The following is a 17,602-nucleotide window of genomic DNA, read 5'->3' as shown; positions in this document are numbered from 1 at the left end:
TACCCCTGGACCCTTCACTGGTGCTTGCAATAACCTGCCCTGTGGAACCCCATTCAAAGAGTCTTCTTGCTTCTCCTTCATTTGTTGCCTGGATTATCTGCAGTGTGTGGGTTTGCTTTTCCCAGTGAGCCTGCCTGTGCCACTGAAGTGACTTTCCTCCTTCACTGGAGACACTTTTGGAGGGTTTTGGCACCTCACCACCACCTCACACCACAACATCTCACACCCCAAGCAGGGCCTGTTCCTTTTTCCCCATACAACACACACTGGCCACAAGGAATGCAACGCTCATGGCTTTAGCACATTTCTCCCAAATGAATGACTCCAGTGTGATGAAAGGGACGAAATTCTGACTGCTCAAACCAAGAGCCTTATTTCCACCTGTTCAACAACGTCTCAGAGTCCAGCCCAGAGGAGCAGACAGAGTAGATTTAAATAAATGAAAACTGTATTTCTAACTGAATTCAGTAAAAACGAAAGTATATACAATAAAACTATGTACATGAAGAAACAAGTCTCTGCATCGGTCTGTTGGATCGTTGCCCAAGATAGATTTGTCTCTGTTGTGAGAACTGCTCATAAATAAATGGGATGGTATCTTTGTGGACTGAGGTGCACCCTGCAGGTTGGGCACGTGTGAGCAGTCTCCAGGGCAACAGGGAGGCACCGACTGCAGAAGACGTGGCCACACATGGTTGCCACAAGCTGTCGTCCATGTTGCACAATCTGGAAGAAAGAAAACCACAACATGTATTTGGAGAAAGAATTGGAGTTTGCTGCTCCATTGGCACCAGGCAAAGGAGACTTTAGAGCATCTGAAATCAATTAGAATAATGAGGGGCCCACAGATCTGCCAGTGCCATCTTGGCAAGGGCTTCTCCCTCCGCATTCACCACCAAGAAGTGACTTGTGGAGCTTCACAGGAAGGGCTGTGCTCCCAGCCAGCTGCCCACAGCATCCCACATCAGCCAACTGATTAGTGCAGCCCCCCTTCTGGAATTCTGCTCCTCCCACAAAGCAGAAAGGATGAAAACAGGGTCCTTACCTCTGAGTAAAAATCCATGCAAATTGGACACCTAATGACAACTCCTTGCTGTGCACTAGAGGGAACAGAACAAGAAATATGTTAACATGCAGCTGTTAATATCATCACACTTCAATGGTTATTGATACACAAAATCTCACATAACCATGCAACTGCACTGACTAGCCTTTGACAATTCCTTGAAAGGATCCTGCTGTCTTTTAACACACTGCTTGCTGCATTTAATGAGGATTTGGGGTCACCCTGCCCTGAGGAATAGAGTGTCCTGGTTTTCACGAGTAGAATTATGCATTCGGTCACCCAGCTCTGGGGTGTGAAATAACAGCAATCTCTAGTGTGGCAGCTTTCTGTATGGAAGCTTTGACTTCCAGGAGGTCATGAGTAACAGCTTTGTAACCACAGCATCCAGCTGCACTTACAGGAAGTGCAATACTGAGCTATGGCCTGTGTCCAATCCCCCTTCCTTCCCATACCTCCACACTAATTCCCTAAGGTTGTGTGCAGAGCTGTCATTCATGCCTTGGGCAGCCTTTTTCTCCCAAACTGCAAGTGGTATCCTTTGATCATCATGTAACATGGGAGAAGGAGGGAATTGAGTAGGGAGGGCTTGAAAGATAAACCAGGTATAGCTGTATAACTTAGTCCTACATAGAAAAGGAAAGAAGGTACAAAATCCCATGTTTGGTAGGGCATGAGCCCTACATACATACTCTGAGCTTTGAGTGCCCTCCTCCTCTGCTCCCTGTTCTGCAGGGGATGAGTCAGCTACAGGTTCTTCATTAGCTCCTCTTCCATTTCCAGAGCCATCCAGCTGGTCGTGGCTGCTCACTGTAGCATTTCTCCTTTCTTCTTCATGCACTGTAATTTAATTTTCAGAAGTTAGATCTATTTCTCTCTCTCCATGGAGCTACCCTTGAAATCAGTTATCAAAATTGTCAGTAATGGACTCTCTTCAGCTGGGTTTAACACAAGCTTTCACAAACTACTTTCCCAAAGGATAAGGCTGCACCCTTCCAGACATTGTGACTGCTCTGCTACAAACCGACACAAAGTATTTGATCTGTTCTCCCTACACATAGCTAAAAAGGTCACCTCCGAGATTCTAAAGGACAGTCGCTAAAAAATATAAAATATATTGGAGCAGAGCCCCTTAGAAAATGAAATCATCTCCCTACTGAGTTAAGGTAATTTCAGAATGGCGTTACATGTAATGTGTCGTGTAGAACATGTAGAAGATTTCTGCAGCAAGGCTGATCTTTGTCTCGATACATTTGATCTTTAAAAATTTTCATGCCAATTACTGGTAAGGAGATTTAGTCCATCAAATAGACAGGAATTAACAAACAAGCACTAAGTGATGTCCACAGGACAGTAAAACAACTTCCTTGTTGGTAGAACTGCCTTGTTAAGGTTCAGGCCTTGACATGCTTCAAGGAGCTCAGACCCAGGAGAAGGTTAACAAAGCTCAGGGAGAAGGATGCCCACTGAGAGTGGACACAAAGAATGCAGAGTTGAGGGGCCAAAAGGACATCTGGCACAACTCCCAAGATAAAGAAGAAAATATGAAACCCACTTCTCCTGAAATCAACTCTGACTGGTACAAAGAAATTCCTGCAGGGGCAGACTGCAACCACCAATTCATGGAGCAGCAACTCAAGAAACTCCCCAGGCCAAAAGAAGAGAGAGACTCAGCCATGGACTGAGGGGAATAATTACAGTGAGAAGTGACACGGCTGTTAACCAAAAGCAGGCAGAACACTAAGAAGATAACCGTGCCACTTGTAACCAATTAACGCCAATTCCTTTATTTGCTAAACTGTAGAAATAATGGAATTTTGGATGGTGAGTGTGTCTGATTTGTGAAATACCACTGAGCATCCAGACAGGCACAACATGCAAGTAAACAGACAGTGTCTCTCTCAAGTGTACAATTATTGACCAGCTGCAGCCCAGTAACAAATCCACTTCTTGTGGACAACATCTTGACCAAGTTCCAGGGACATCAGTTTTTTAAGGCCCAATCTGTAACAGCCAAGGGGAAAGAAATGATGTCTGCATTTTAACTCTCAGAAACCGCAGGCAACAATGACTCTGCAACTCCAGTTGCTTATTGTCCGTGTGACAAGAATCAGCCACTAATCAATTAAAACTATAGAAAGAGTCACCAAATTAAAGTTCCCTTCTGCATAAGTATTCAGCCACCACTTTCATTCCATCACATTTACTGCCGGGATTTTCCACCGTGTCTGATAGAGGCCATCACACACACATTGGATCAGTTCTCTAAGACTTTGGCCAGAGGCTTCAGCCTTGTCCTTTGCCTTTTGCTAAAAGCAGTTTCAACCCCTGCTGCCAGAGCTTCTTGGAAAAGAACCAGAAAGATAACTATTGCATTTTAGATAAAAGTCCCTTCCCAGCTATAAAACATCAACTCACCTTGAAGAAACTTCCATTGGTGCACATGAAAAGGAAGAGAAAAAAGATACAGTTAGGTTTGGTGAGCCCCCCTAGTGATGCATGCAAACCTCAGCTCAGAGAGCAGTTAAAGCAGAGCAGGTGAGGAAGGGTGGGGTATCACCCTCTAAGTTTTGTTAAGAACATTCAAAGCAATAGCACAGGGAGCTGCTGCCCGGAGAACAAACAAGTGGGTGCTGCTGATTCTGCTCCCACTACTGCAGCAAAATGGAATTGAACCGGGTAGAAACAGAGGCAGCTTAGGAACCACCTGAACACCCTCATCCCTCATCCCTCCTCCCCGTTCCCTAATTCAGATTGGCCTAGAGCTCTTTCTTTTCCTTGTTCGCCACCAAACTGGCAAATTTTGCTATGATATCCATAACATTTCACGTTAGATGAACAGTTTCTGAAGAAAGGAAACCACAACAGAAATTGGGAGTAAACAATTCTATCAGTCAATGCTAGATCTACAAGGAATACACAGATCTGCCAGCACCATCCCGGCAATGGCTTCTCCTTCTACGGATACCACCAAGAGAGGACTTGGAGGGATGTGCAGGTTGGAGATTCCCAGCAAGGGCTGTGCTTCCAGCCAGCTGCCCGTGGCATCCATCTAAAGCAACTGAGTTGTGTGCAGATCCCTTTCTGCCCCTTTACCTCCCAAAAATCTGGAATTACAACAACATGTGGATCCTTACCTGGGCGTTTTCATCCTCCCAGCTGGGAGGACTAACAAGACCTCCCAGCCATTCACTAGAGGGACAAGAATCAGAAGAACATGCAGCCATCAATTTCACAGAGCATAGAGGGTTAGACCAAGACATAAAAATGGCATAAATTGAAATAACCCCTAGTTCTGACTTAGCAACATCCCAGCTCACAAACACATTGAAGTGCAGGAACTATTACGTACCGCAAGCTTTGCATGGGTAAAGTAAGAAAAAAAAGTAATAACTTCCTGAGAAATACAAAATATTTCCCCTGGATTTTACATGTTTTTAGGTTTTTCTTCCCATTACTTCCCTTCCAGACAGGCCACTATGTTTCAAGTAAGAATTCTCTAAGCAGAATCAAGTAGTAACAAAAAAAACCTGGCAAAAATCCGTGTCTACTTTACATCAGAAGTTACACTTTAGAGAGACACTTTCTATGTCACGTACAATTCAATATCTCTTGGCTCCTGTAGAAGGTTGCTCGGCACCTCAGGGGAATTTCCTGATGATCTGGAACGAATTGGCCATTGCTGGCTTTCTTCCCAGTCCTGCAGAAGGGTAAAAATGGACACAGATTAGGATCCGCTTGAAGCTACCCCATCCTGCTTCCCTGTTTGTGTTCCCTGCATGGATTTGGGCTAGAACCTCTTCCTTCCCTTGTTAGCCCTAAACATTTCATATTGAATAAGAGCTGCTTAGAAACAGAAATCATAACCACAGGAACCTGGGGCAAAAGACTTTGCTGCTCTCTTGCCACCAGGCACACAGCACTTAGAGTTTGTGCAGCCTGTCACTCAATGCTGGAACTAGAAGGAGTACACAGATGTGCCAGTGCCATCCTGGCAAGGGATTCTCCCTCTATGGACACCACCAAGAAAGGACTTGGAGGAACGTGCAAGTTGGAGCTTCCCAGCAATGGGCTGTGCTTCCAGCCATCTGCCTGTGGCACCCATCAAAGACAAGTGAGTTGTGCAGCTCCTCCTCTGCCCCTTTCCCTCCCACAAAGCAGAAAGGACAAGAACAAGTGATAAGAACATGATCCTCACATCTGTAATATCGTCCTGCCACGTGGGAGGATTCTCAAAACGGTCTGGCCATTCACTAGAGTTAATAGAACTGAAAGAAGAACATGCAGACATCAATTTCAGAGTGTACAGAGAATCACCAAGACATAAAAAATGCAGAAATTTAAACAACCCCTCATTCTGATTTAGGAAGATACCAGCCAAGAAACACAAGCAGTGCAAGGGCTTTTATGTACTGCAAGCATTTCAGTGTATCTCAATCCATAACGCAAGAAACATTCAATAAAGTCTTCCTGAATGGAGAGGACAGGTTTCTCCTGGATTTTGCTGGTTTAAGGTTGTTTTTCCCCATCAGTTCCCTTCCAGGCTCTCCACAATATTTCAAATCAGATTCCATCACATGGAGTCAAGAAGAATCCAACAATTTGGAAAAAACAAACCAAAAACAACCCCTGTGTCTACTATATATGAGAAGTTACACTTTGGAGAGACACTGTATCTGTCACATCCCTGTAGTTATCTATTGCTTCCTCTTCACTATCACTCGCCCAGAGCTCAGCTGAATCCTCTGTGTCTCTGGAGCCAAGTGGGTACAGCTGGCTCTGCTCCCTGTCCTGCACCTCTGAGTCCTCATCCTGACTCACTGGAGGACTAGAAGGAACTGCTGGCCATGCACTAACAAAGAGCAGAACCAGAGGAGCATGCAGCCATTTAAACATGGAGCCAACAATTTCACTGGCAACAGAGAGTTACCAAGACTTAACACTTATTCTGGATTAGCAATATCCCAGCCTGGCACCCCAATTGTTCCCCGAGCTGCTACGCACTGCAAGCATTTGAGCATAGATAAACCAATACAGTAATGAATATTCACCCATGACTTCATGAAAACAAAAGAAAAGAAAGGTTTCCTCTGAATTTTGTGATACGTTTTTTAGATTCTTTGACTTACTTCTCTGCCAGACAGGCCACTATATTGGAGGTCTGAAGTTTCTGCAGAGATTTCAGCAGAGCCCAGAAGCTTGGCAAAAACCATTACCATATAACAGAAATGAGAATGTAGAGAGACATTTTACTCTCACATACCCATCACTATCACTTGTTTCCTCATTTTCATGAGTTGCCAGTGGCCCAACAGAATTCTCTGCTGCTCTGGAAAGATGTGAGTGCTGCTGGTTCTGCTCCCTGTCCTGCAGTGGGGTAAAAATGAACAGAGCTTATGAACTGCTTGAAGCAACTCTGTTCTACTTGCCTGTTTCAGTTTCCTGAATGGATTTGGGCTAGAACCTCTTCTTTCCCTTGTCAGGCTCAAAACCAGCAACTTCTGCAGTGAGAACTGTAAACACCTCATGTTGGGGGAACTGTTGACTAAGGAAGGAAACCAGAACAGGCATTGCGAGTAAAGAATTCTGGTTTACTGCTCCCTTGGCACCAGGCACAGATGCCTTGGAGGATGTGCAGTCTGTAAGTCAAGGCTAGAACTACAAGGAACACAACGATCTGCCAGCGCCATCCTGGCAAGGGCTTCTCCCTCTACAGACACCACCAAGAAAGAACTTGGAGGGACCTGCAAGTTGGAGCTTCCCAGCAATGGGCTGTGCTTCCAGCCAGCTGCCTGCAGCATCCCACCTAAGACAAGTGAGTAGCGCAGCTCCCCCTCTGCCCCTTTCCCTCCCACAAAGCTGAAAGGACAAGGACAAGTTGATTCTCACCTGTGAGTCCTCATCTGACCAATATGGGAAATCAAAATCATACAGCAGCCAACCACTAGAGAGAGCAGATCCAGAAGAACATGCAGCCATTTAAACAGGGAGCCATTTATTTCACAGGGCACCAAGGGTTACCAACAAAGAAAATCTTGGTACACTTAAAATATCCCCAGTTCAAATTAACCAACATCCCGGGCCCTGAAACGCAATCATTGCAAGAATTTTTACGTGCTGCAAGCATTTCAGGCCGTCAATCCATTCTCTTGCATTCAGTGTTGGATGGACAGCTTCTAAGAAGGGAAGGCTTCACAAACAGAAAAGAAGGGCTTCTGCTGGATTTTGTTGGGTTTATTTAACCTCTTCAAGTCAGGCCACTATTTTCCGTGTCTGGAGTATTTGCACAGAGGTAAGCAGACCAAAAGCTTGGCCAAAACCCCTTTCTACAACATATCTGAAATTAAGAGTTTTGATAGACTCTTTCTCTCTCACATACCCATCATCTTCTCTTGGTTCCTCTTCATCATCCCTTTCCTGTTGCTCAGCTGAATTGTCTGATGCTCCGGAAAGATGTGGCTGCTGCTGGCTCTGCTCCCTGTCCTGAAGTGGGGAAGAGATGGAGGCACTTAGGAACCACCTGAACACTGAACTTCCTGCCCCTCTGTTTCAGCTCCCAAAATGAATTTGGGCTTGAGCTGTTTCTTTCCCTCTTTCTCCCTCCAACTGACAAGTTCACCTGTGATACCCCGAACATTACTTATTATACAAACATCGAGTGAAGAGAAAACAACTTATACCCAAACCTTCTATTGTGTTTAGTGCAAGTGGAGCTGGGTCACGCAAATGTCAAATTGGATGCCTTTGCAAATGTTCATGAGCAACCCTGTCAAGATGTAATTCTCGTTCTATGTCAGCTGCATTTCTGGTTTGCACAGCAGCAGTGGCATCCCAAACTTAAGCAGATACACTGCACTGTGGAGCTAGATGAAAGCATATTCCTTCAAAACAGGAGCGGAAAATGAAAAAATCCCAAAGGGCACTCTTTTAAAGACTTCTTGGAATAAGAAACAGAATTAGAGTCTACTCCAGTCATCTGCAGGAGCATTTTACACCTCAGCGACAGGGGTACCTTAAAGTGATGCTGCAGATGAAATGCTTCTTATTTGGGAAGCCAAAGACTTCCTGTGCTCTCCTTTAAATCACTGGAGCAACAACCTCTTTTAGATTGGTCACCCACTCCGTTCAAGGGATTCTCAGGCATGCTGATGTGTTCATGAGTGTGTTTGGGTTTGACTGGGAAATGTGTCTAAAGTGGTAAATCAGAGCCATCTTTCTACCTTGGAGGTGTGGGTACTCAGCAAGATTGCAGAAGAAATGCAAGAAGTCTAATTTGAATGCAAGATGGAGAGGAATGTGCTATTCAATACTTACCCCAAGAGACTCATCGTCACTAAGAATAACAATGACTTCAGGCACAGAAGATTCACTTGTGTCATTTATGAATTGCCCAGCAGCTGAAGAAAGAGAAAGTTAGAATTAAGAGCAGAGATTGCAGAGGAATGAAATGGGCTGCCACTGTGGAACAAGCTGAGGTTGGATTCACTGTCTGCCCTGGGTCTCCATATTTCAGGAACGTGTCCAAAATTTCACCCAAGCTTTGCCCTCAACAGTCCACAGGGAGCACTGTCAGCCCTGTCTGAAGGGGAAATACTAGAGGAAGAGCAGCTGAGCTCCTCACAAGTTCTGTTGCGTGACAACAGCTTTTGGAAGGCTCACACCAACAGGTGAATCATCTCACATAGGGGAATGATTAGCATACAGGAGAAGATAAACAACCAACAATAGAGGGGATCCTAATTTTACACTACCATGCTATACATGTTCCCCTGAAGGACGGGACACAGGTAATGACAAACTTTCCCTTATCTTTTTCAAGCTTGGGAGGCCCCAAACTCAGTTTGCACCTCCACTGTGGCAGCTGCAGTGACTGCCAGCTCATCAGAACACACATTCAGGTGATTGAGCAGTACTTGAACAACTTTGCTACACAGCTCATCTCTCAGTAGGGGCCAATGTAGCGAGCTCATTAACAAACCAAAACAGTTGTCAGAAGGCTTGTTGTTTCAGGATGCTGTACCAGGTGATTCCTCAAGCCCCAGGTTTCCCTTCCTCCCCAGTAAAGGGCATAGAAACTGGCAAAAGCACATGGCCAGCAGGTTCTCACTCTCCAGAACAGCTCCTGTTCTTACCAGGCTCCAAAGCAGGTGTAACACTTTCCACAAGCTCTGTTTGCTCTGCCTGTGAAGTTCCACCTGTGCTGGAGGGCTGCAGCCTGCTCCGTTTCCGAGCTGGTCCGGAAGCAGCTGCTCCTCCAGGGCGCTTTCGCTGACCCTGGGAGAGAACAAAGCCTTGGCATTTTCCCAGGCTCTGATTTGAACACGGCCCTTGGTTCTTACAACACCAATGACAGCACACAAGGATTCAGAAAGCAATCCTGTGAAGGCTGGAATACAGATCAAATAGTGCTCTGAGCCATTCCCACCTCAATACAGCACCTCAGAGAAAAGACCTCACCCCTGATTTCTGACAAGCTGCCTCACCAAGAAGGAGACTGTTCCAATGGTTTAAAAATGAGAAGACCAATCCCCAATTCTATCCTGTTGCTGCTTAACACTGTAAACATTTCAAAATTACTGCTAACACCCAAAGAGATTCCAAACCTTCAGTATTCCAGAACATGAAGTTCCTTGAAGTTTTTAAAAGCTTCTGTGTTTCTGTTTTCCTATGTTCCTATGCATTTGATACAAACTCTTGAAATCCCTTCTGGAAGTACCTTGGAAAATGTTTCAAGAATCAGATTTGCATTGAGTAGCAAAGTACTTACTGAGCTCATGGTGCTTTGTGAGCAAAAAGCACCTGTAAATGTAGAGGGGCAAACACCAACAAAGGAATGCAAGGGATGTGATCAATTCCTTAGCTTCCTCTAGGTAGCCCAGTGCAGATTTTTCAGAGGGAAAACTGGTCTTCCAAACCTATCAGAAAAACAGAGGGGTGATTATCTACTTGGAATGCCAATTCTTTTGAACATCCCCGTGCTCCAAGACTCCCATTCCTGAGTGTCCAGTTCCTATCCAAAGTTGGATAAGAAGTTCATGGCTCTGGTGTTTGAGCCCATGTGCAGCCCAGCCCAGCCCCTCAGCAGCAGCAGCCTTTTTGTAAGATGTCTCCACTCACCTGCACACTCACACCAGAGTGTGGCTCCCAAATTAACTTGAAAACATGCTCTAATCCCACTCGGAGTGGAGAAGACGGATGCTCCACGTCTGCAGCGCAGCAGAGAATCCGTCAACTGGCTCAGCAGACTCTGTGTCAACAGAACCTTGGGGGCAGGAGTGACCCTGGCAACCGGTTCCAACATTCCATGCCCAGGTAACAGGTGTCCCTTTTGCTCACCCATGGAGCTCCAGAATGCCATGGAGGCACCTCAACCATCGCCTGGTTCCGCTGCCACCCACTGGATCAGGGTGCCCAGGGCCCTGTCCAGCCCAGCCTGCAACATTCCAGGGACAGGCCATGCACAGCTTCTCTGGGCAGCCTGTTGCCATGTCTCAGCACCGTCACAGCTGATGCCAACGTGCCATGGAATGTCCCCCTTGCAGTGCAGGCCCTTCCCTTGCCCATGGCTCCCTGCCCCCTGCAGGCACTGCAGGCCGCAATGAGGCCTCCCCGGAGCTGCTCCTCTCCAGGCCGGACAGCCCCGGCTCTCCCAGCCTGGCTGCACAGGACGGCTGCTCCAGGCCTCCACACATGCCCAGGGCTCCTGCGGCCCTGCTGCACAGGCACATCCCGCCTGTGCTGGGCACAGCTGGACACGGCTCTGCCCTGGGGCCTCAGGGGCAGAGCAGGGCAGGGCTGCACCTCCCGCCGCCCTCAGCCTCAGCGCCTGAGCGTCACTGCAGCCTCTGTGCCCACAGAAACCCCAACAAACCACACCAAACCACAGCAAACATGCATTTACACCCTTCCTTGGCCCTCCTTTTCCTCGGTTCTCACTCTCTTGCTGTTTTAGGTCATACAGGTGCGTCTTAACTTTAACCATAGTAAATCCAAGTGTGTTTAACCATAGTAAATCCAAAATCTAAGTGTGTTGGATTTTTTTCCAAACTGTGGAAAGTCTCCCAATTCAGATCCTTATTTCAAGTCTCTGAAGTCTTAACATTGTCAGGTGTTTAGCTGCTCCTCCACCAGAATTTCCCAACAGGGCTCAGGGGTTTGTTGTGCTCCCGGGGACAGCACCTTCCTCCCCAGGCCCTGCTCTGCTGCCAAAGGAGACACAGCAGGAAAAGCAGAATTGACATTCAGGGAACAAGGGCCTTTGTTTGGCTTTATTTGGCTTTGTTTCTCTCTTATTGACTTTGACATTACTCTTTAGGTTTGCGCAGATGTTAGGGCAAAATTGGAAAAAGAAAAGAAGAGCAGTACAACAACCATGAGTTAGTAACAGTAAACACTTTAATAATAATGAAAGTTAATGTGGGACGAGGCCTAAATTATGAATACAGTACCTAAGGGGACAAGGTCTCTTTAGGAGCCAGGGGTCAAAGACAAAGACAAAGGGAGGTCTATGCTAAAAATATGGGCTAGGAGTGGGGATGTAGTTGAGGTTAGGGTGTGATGGGTATAGGGAAGAGTGGTGCAGAGGTGGAGTAAGGGAAGGCAGGGTCTGATGGGGTAGGCTGGGTGGAACACTGCATTTACTGAGGGCTAATGGGAATACAAGGGAGGCAGAACATTTTAGGAACTGGTAGTGGTGATAATTAACTGGGAAATGAGGGCTAGGAATACGTATGAGGTAATAAAACAGGCAATCCCATAACTCTTCAGAAGCTTCTTTCTGGGATCACCACGACTTAAACAAACGCCTCCCAAGATTCAGGGTTGGAATTTAATTCTTCTTCCATGATGGTTGCCTGACCTGGAATACCAGTCAGGCTGACTCCCACATCTTCCTTTTTCTGTTTAATTATAAAAATAGAACTGAAAGAGTTCTGCAAAATTTTGTAAAAGCATCCTAACGGACAGGGAATGACTAACAGTATAATGACAATTATGAAGACGACTAACCCAGTTCTCATTTTAGAAAATACCCACTCCTTGATTCCCTAACTTTTAAGGAGTCCATCAAAACAGTTATTGGTGCAGGGTTTCAAGTTTTTTAAGATGGAAAATAGGGGGCATGCAGGATGTGCTGGGGTCCCTTTTCACTGAAAGCTGGTAGAGCTTGGTCCCCGCTGAGTCCCAAAACTTGATATCCCACATGTCATCAGCTGATGTGTCAGGGAAGTTCTTACAGATCCACCTCACAAGCAGCTTAAGTTCCTTCTTGGAACAATCTTTGCCATGTCTCTGCAGAATAAAGTTAAACTGTCCAGAAATGCTCTTGTCTACTTTGGTCATATTGCCACCCATCTTCTTTTCTCCCACCTTAGGGGGATCAGCTGCCGGGACGTCCCCAGCCTAAACTCGGACCCATATTTTCAAACACAGCAGCAAAGAGGGCTGGCTGTATTACGTCTCTTGTCCCCAAACCCCCCTGCACTCACAGGTGTTCCTGTCACATCCTCGCTGAACTCGCGAGTGTCTGGTTGAGGTCCCTCCCTGTTGACGTCTCTGCCCCAGCACAGCCACATTCCAGAGGACACTGTCCGGCTGCTGAGAGCAGGAGTCCTGAATATCAGATCCTGATAAAATAATACAAATAATTTGTATTAGAATAACCACTGTGGGAGGAAGAGCCCCAAACCCAGGACAATGTTAAGATTTCAGAGACTTGAAATAAGGATCTGAATTGGGATACTTTCCACAGTTTGGAAAAAAATCCAACACACCTGGATTTTGGATTTACTATGGTTAAACACACTTGGATTTACTATGGTTAAAGTTAAGACACTCCTGCATGACCTAAAACAGCAAGAGAGCGAGAACTGTGGAGGAGGAGGGCCGAGGAAGGGTGTAAATGCATGTTTGCTGTGGTTTGGTGTGGTTTGTTGGGGTTTCTGTGGGCACAGAGGCTGCAGTGACGCTCAGGGCTGAGGCTGAGGGCGGCGGGAGGTGCAGCCCTGCCCTGCTCTGCCCCTGAGGCCCCAGGGCAGAGCCGTGTCCAGCTGTGCCCAGCGCAGGCGGGATGTGCCTGTGCAGCAGGGCCGCAGGAGCCCTGGGCATGTGTGGAGGCCTGGAGCAGCCGTCCTGTGCAGCCAGGCTGGGAGAGCCGGGGCTGTCCGGCCTGGAGAGGAGCAGCTCCGGGGAGGCCTCATTGCGGCCTGCAGTGCCTGCAGGGGGCAGGGAGCCATGGGCAAGGGAAGGGCCTGCACTGCAAGGGGGACATTCCATGGCACGTTGGCATCAGCTGTGACGGTGCTGAGACATGGCAACAGGCTGCCCAGAGAAGCTGTGCATGGCCTGTCCCTGGAATGTTGCAGGCTGGGCTGGACAGGGCCCTGGGCACCCTGATCCAGTGGGTGGCAGCGGAACCAGGCGATGGTTGAGGTGCCTCCATGGCATTCTGGAGCTCCATGGGTGGGTAAAAGGGACACCTGTTACCTGGACATGGAATGTTGGAACCGGTTGCCAGGGTCACGCCTGCCCCCAAGGTTCTGTTGACATGGAGTCTGTTGAGCCAGTTCACGGATTCTCTGCTGCGCTGCAGACGTGGAGCATCTGTTCTCTCCACCTGGGAACCGAGAGAGATTTGCTTCCATTTTCGATTCAAACTCTGGTGTGAGTTTGCAGGTGAGTACAAACAAGTCTTGAAAAGGCGTCTGCTGCTGAGGGGCTGGGCTGGGCTGCAGGATGGGCTGCACATGGGCTCAAGCACCAGAGCCACACACTTCTCATCCAGCTTCGGACAGCAGCTGGAGACCTGGGAATGGGACACTGGGGCATAGAGGTGTTCAAGAAGATTGGCATTCCAAATAGATAATCTCCACTCTTTTTTTCTGATAGGTTTGGAAGACCAGTTTTCTCTCTGAAAAATCTGCAGTGAGCTACCCAAAGGAAGCTAAGGAATTGATCACATCCCTGGCATTCCTTTGTTGGTGTTTGCCCCTCTACATTTACAGGTGCTTTTTGCTCACAAAGCACCATGAGCTCAGTAAGTACTTTGCTACTCAATGCAAATCTGATTCTTGAAACATTTTCCAAGGTACTTCCAGAAGGGATTTCAAGAGTTTGTAGCAAATGCATAGGAACATAGGGAAACAGAAACACAGAAGCTTTTAAAAATTTCAAGGAACTTCATGTTCTGGAATACTGAAGGTTTGGAATCTCTTTGGGTGTTAGCAGTAATTTTGAAATGTTTACAGTGTTAAGCAGCAACAGGATAGAATTGGGGATTGGTCTTCTCATTTTTAAACCATTGGAACAGTCTCTTTCTTGGTGAGGCAGCTTGTCAGAAATCAGGGGTGAGGTCTTTTCTCTGAGGTGCTGTATTGAGGTGGGAATGGCTCATAGCACTATTTGATCTGTATTCCAGCCTTCACAGGATTGCTTTCTCTATCCTTGTGTGCTGTCATTGGTGTTGTAAGAACCAAGGGCCGTGTTCAAATCAGAGCCTGGGAAAATGCCAAGGCTTTGTTCTCTCCCAGGGTCAGCGAAAGCGCCCTGGAGGAGCAGCTGCTTCCGGACCAGCTCGGAAACGGAGCAGGCAGCAGCCCTCCAGCACAGGTGGAACTTCACAGGCAGAGCAAACAGAGCTTGTGGAAAGTGTTACACCTGCTTTGGAGCCTGGTAAGAACAGGAGCTGTTCTGGAGAGTGAGAACCTGCTGGCCATGTGCTTTTGCCAGTTTCTATGCTCTTTACTGGGGAGGAAGGGAAACCTGGGGCTTGAGGAATCACCTGGTACAGCATCCTGAAACAACAAGCATTCTGACAACTGTTTTGGTTTGTTAATGAGCTCGCTACATTGGCCCCTAGTGAGAGATGAGCAGTGTAGCAAAGGTCGTCAAGTGCTGCTCAATCACCTGAATGTGTGCTCTGATGAGCTGGCAGTCACTGCAGCTGTCACAGTGGAGGTGGCAACTTGAGTGTGGGGTCTCCCAAGCTTGAAAAAGATAAGGGAAATTTTGTCATTAGCTGAGTCCCATCCTTCAGGCGAACATGTATAGCATGGTAGTGTAAAATTAGGATCCCCTCTATTGTTGTTTGTTCATCTTCTCCTGTGTGCCAATCATTCCCCTGTGTGAGATGATTCACCTGTTGGTGTGAATCTTCCATAAGCTGAACTTGTTCATCAAAATCCAAGAGAACTTGTGAGGAGCTCAGCTGTTCTTCCGCTAGTATTTCCCCTTCAGACAGGGCTGACAGTGCTCCCTGTGGACTGTTGAGGGCAAAGCTTGGGTGAAATTTTGGACACGTTTTTGAGTAAAGAGAGACCCAGGGCAGACAGTGAATTCAACCTAATGCTGTGGCAGCCCATTTCATTCCTCTGCAATCAGTGCCTTTGATTCTAACCTTCTCTTTCTTCAGCTGCTGGACAATTCATAAATGACACAAGTGAATCTTCTGTGCCTGAATTCAGATTTATTCTTAGTGGCGATGAGTCTCCTGTGGTAAGTATTGAAAGGCCTTCGTTCTTTTGCATTCAAATTAGTTTTCTTGCTTTTCTTCAGGAATATTTCTAGTACCCAGACCTGCCTACCTAAAGGTAGAAAGATGGCTCTGATTTACCACTTTAGATACATTTCCCAGTCAAACCCAAACACACTCATGAACACATCAGCATGCCTGAGTATCCCTTGAACGGAGTGGGTGACCAACCTAAAAGAGGTTGTTGCTCCAGTGATTTAAAGGAAAGCACAGGAAGTCTTTGGCTTCCCAAGTAAGAAGCGTTTCATCTGCAGCATCACTTTAAGGTACCCCTGTCGCTGAGGTGTAAAATGCTCCTGCAGATGACTGGAGTAGACTCTAATTCTGTTTGTTATTCCAAGAAGTCTTTAAAAGAGTGCCCTTTGGGATTTTTTCATTTTCCGCTCCTGTTTTGAAGGAATATGCTTTCATCTAGCTCCACAGTGCAGTGTATCTGCTTAAGTTTGGGTATGCCACTGCTGCTGTGCAAACCAGAAATGCAGCAGACATAGAATGAGAATTACATCTTGACAGGGTTGCCCCTGAATCTTTACAAAGCAAAGTCCTCCAACTTTTCAACAGTATTTGTATGAGCCAGCTCCACCTGCACCAAACACAAGAGAAGGTTTAGGTACAGATTGTTTTCTCTTCAGTAGCTGTTTGTATAATAAGTAATGTTCAGGTTATCACAGGTGAACTTGTCAGTTGGAGGGAGAAAGAGGGAAAGAAACAGCTCAAGCCCAAATTCATTTTCGGAGCTGAAACAGAGGGGCAGGAAGCTCAGTGTTCAGGTGGTTCCTAAGTGCCTCCACCTCTTCCCCACTTCAGGACAGGGAGCTGAGCCAGCAGCAGCCACATCTTTCCAGAGCATCAGACAATTCAGCTGAGCAACAGGGAAGGACAGATGAAGAGGAACCAAGAGAAAATCATGGGTCTGTGAGAAAGGAAAAGGCTATCAAAACTCTTAATTTCAGATATGTGGTAACAAGGTTTTGGCCAAGCTTTTGGTTCTGCTTAACTCTGCAAATACTTTATTCTTGCAATGCAGTGGCCTGTGTGGTGGAGTAGTAATTAAAAGAATCTAAAAAACACATCACAAAATTCAGAGGAAACCTTTCTTTTCTTTTTATGGCATCTTAATTGAATAGTTATTACTTTCATATCTTTCTGGTCCTCATTTGTATTTAGTCCTTTGTATTTATCCTCATGACCCTCACAATGGGATTAGATTTCACTTTCTTACAAGGCAAAACCTTAGTTATTTTATTTCCACTAAACAACCATGTGTATTACCAGCTTTAATGACTTCTCTCTGACTTATCTGCATCTTGCTCCTTTACAGCAAGATGCATCAAGCACCTGTGTTAAAATACAGATGCCTCCCTGGAAAGAGGACAATCTTGCTATTTTCTGAAGAATCTTAACTTGGATGATGTATCAAATTTTACAAATCCAAGAGGAAAAAACCTACAGATGAGTTTTACAATTTCAAAAGCTGATTCCTCAACTCTTGCACACCAGTTTCCTTACTGGCAACGTTCAGCAGTGATACCAAATAGCATGGATCTTTCAGTGCTTGGGCAAATGGTTAAACTGAATGTGGCACATGTTTGCTGTTACTGCTGAATATATCTTCTGCTATAGTGCCAATTTTCAGAGAAAAAGTTAGAATCAAAAGATGTTGTTAAGAAAAATAACAAACATTATTTCTTCTTGACTCCCTGAGCACTCAGGTGTCTCTTCATCTCATCTATTATTCCTCAGTCTCAGAACAGAACAAGCCTAGTCCTGTTACATCTAATTCAACTGCAAGTACCATTTTTACCCAAATAATTTTCACCCCTTACACCCTTTCAGTTGTGACATTTTATAAACTTCTTGGTTTTGTTTATTTGTTTCCCTGCAGCCATAGGTAACAAATGTTACTTGATGTGAAATATAAATCAGACAGAAACAGTACATCACCTGTGGGGATTCTGGGTTTCTTTTCCTTTTCTGGATAGTTATCAAAGTTAACAGAAATTTCCTTACTT

General features: G+C 46.1%; 1 long non-coding RNA gene across 1 annotated transcript; it reads right to left on the bottom strand.

Moving 5' to 3' along the window:
* Positions 1 to 544: 544 nt before the first annotated feature.
* LOC306816093 lies at positions 545 to 7,378 on the bottom strand. Its single transcript, XR_013777572.1, has 4 exons — positions 6,953 to 7,378; positions 1,756 to 1,903; positions 1,046 to 1,100; positions 545 to 726 (listed from the first exon to the last, which is right to left on the bottom strand). It is a non-coding gene; the product is annotated as an uncharacterized lncRNA (long non-coding RNA).
* Positions 7,379 to 17,602: the final 10,224 nt, after the last annotated feature.

The sequence above is a fragment of the Erithacus rubecula genome (assembly GCF_903797595.1).
Source record: "Erithacus rubecula genome assembly, contig: scaffold_362_arrow_ctg1, whole genome shotgun sequence".
Classification (NCBI taxonomy): domain Eukaryota; kingdom Metazoa; phylum Chordata; class Aves; order Passeriformes; family Muscicapidae; genus Erithacus; species Erithacus rubecula.
The sequence above is the reverse complement of the archived record's forward strand: the minus strand, read 5'-3'. Positions and strand labels throughout refer to the sequence as shown.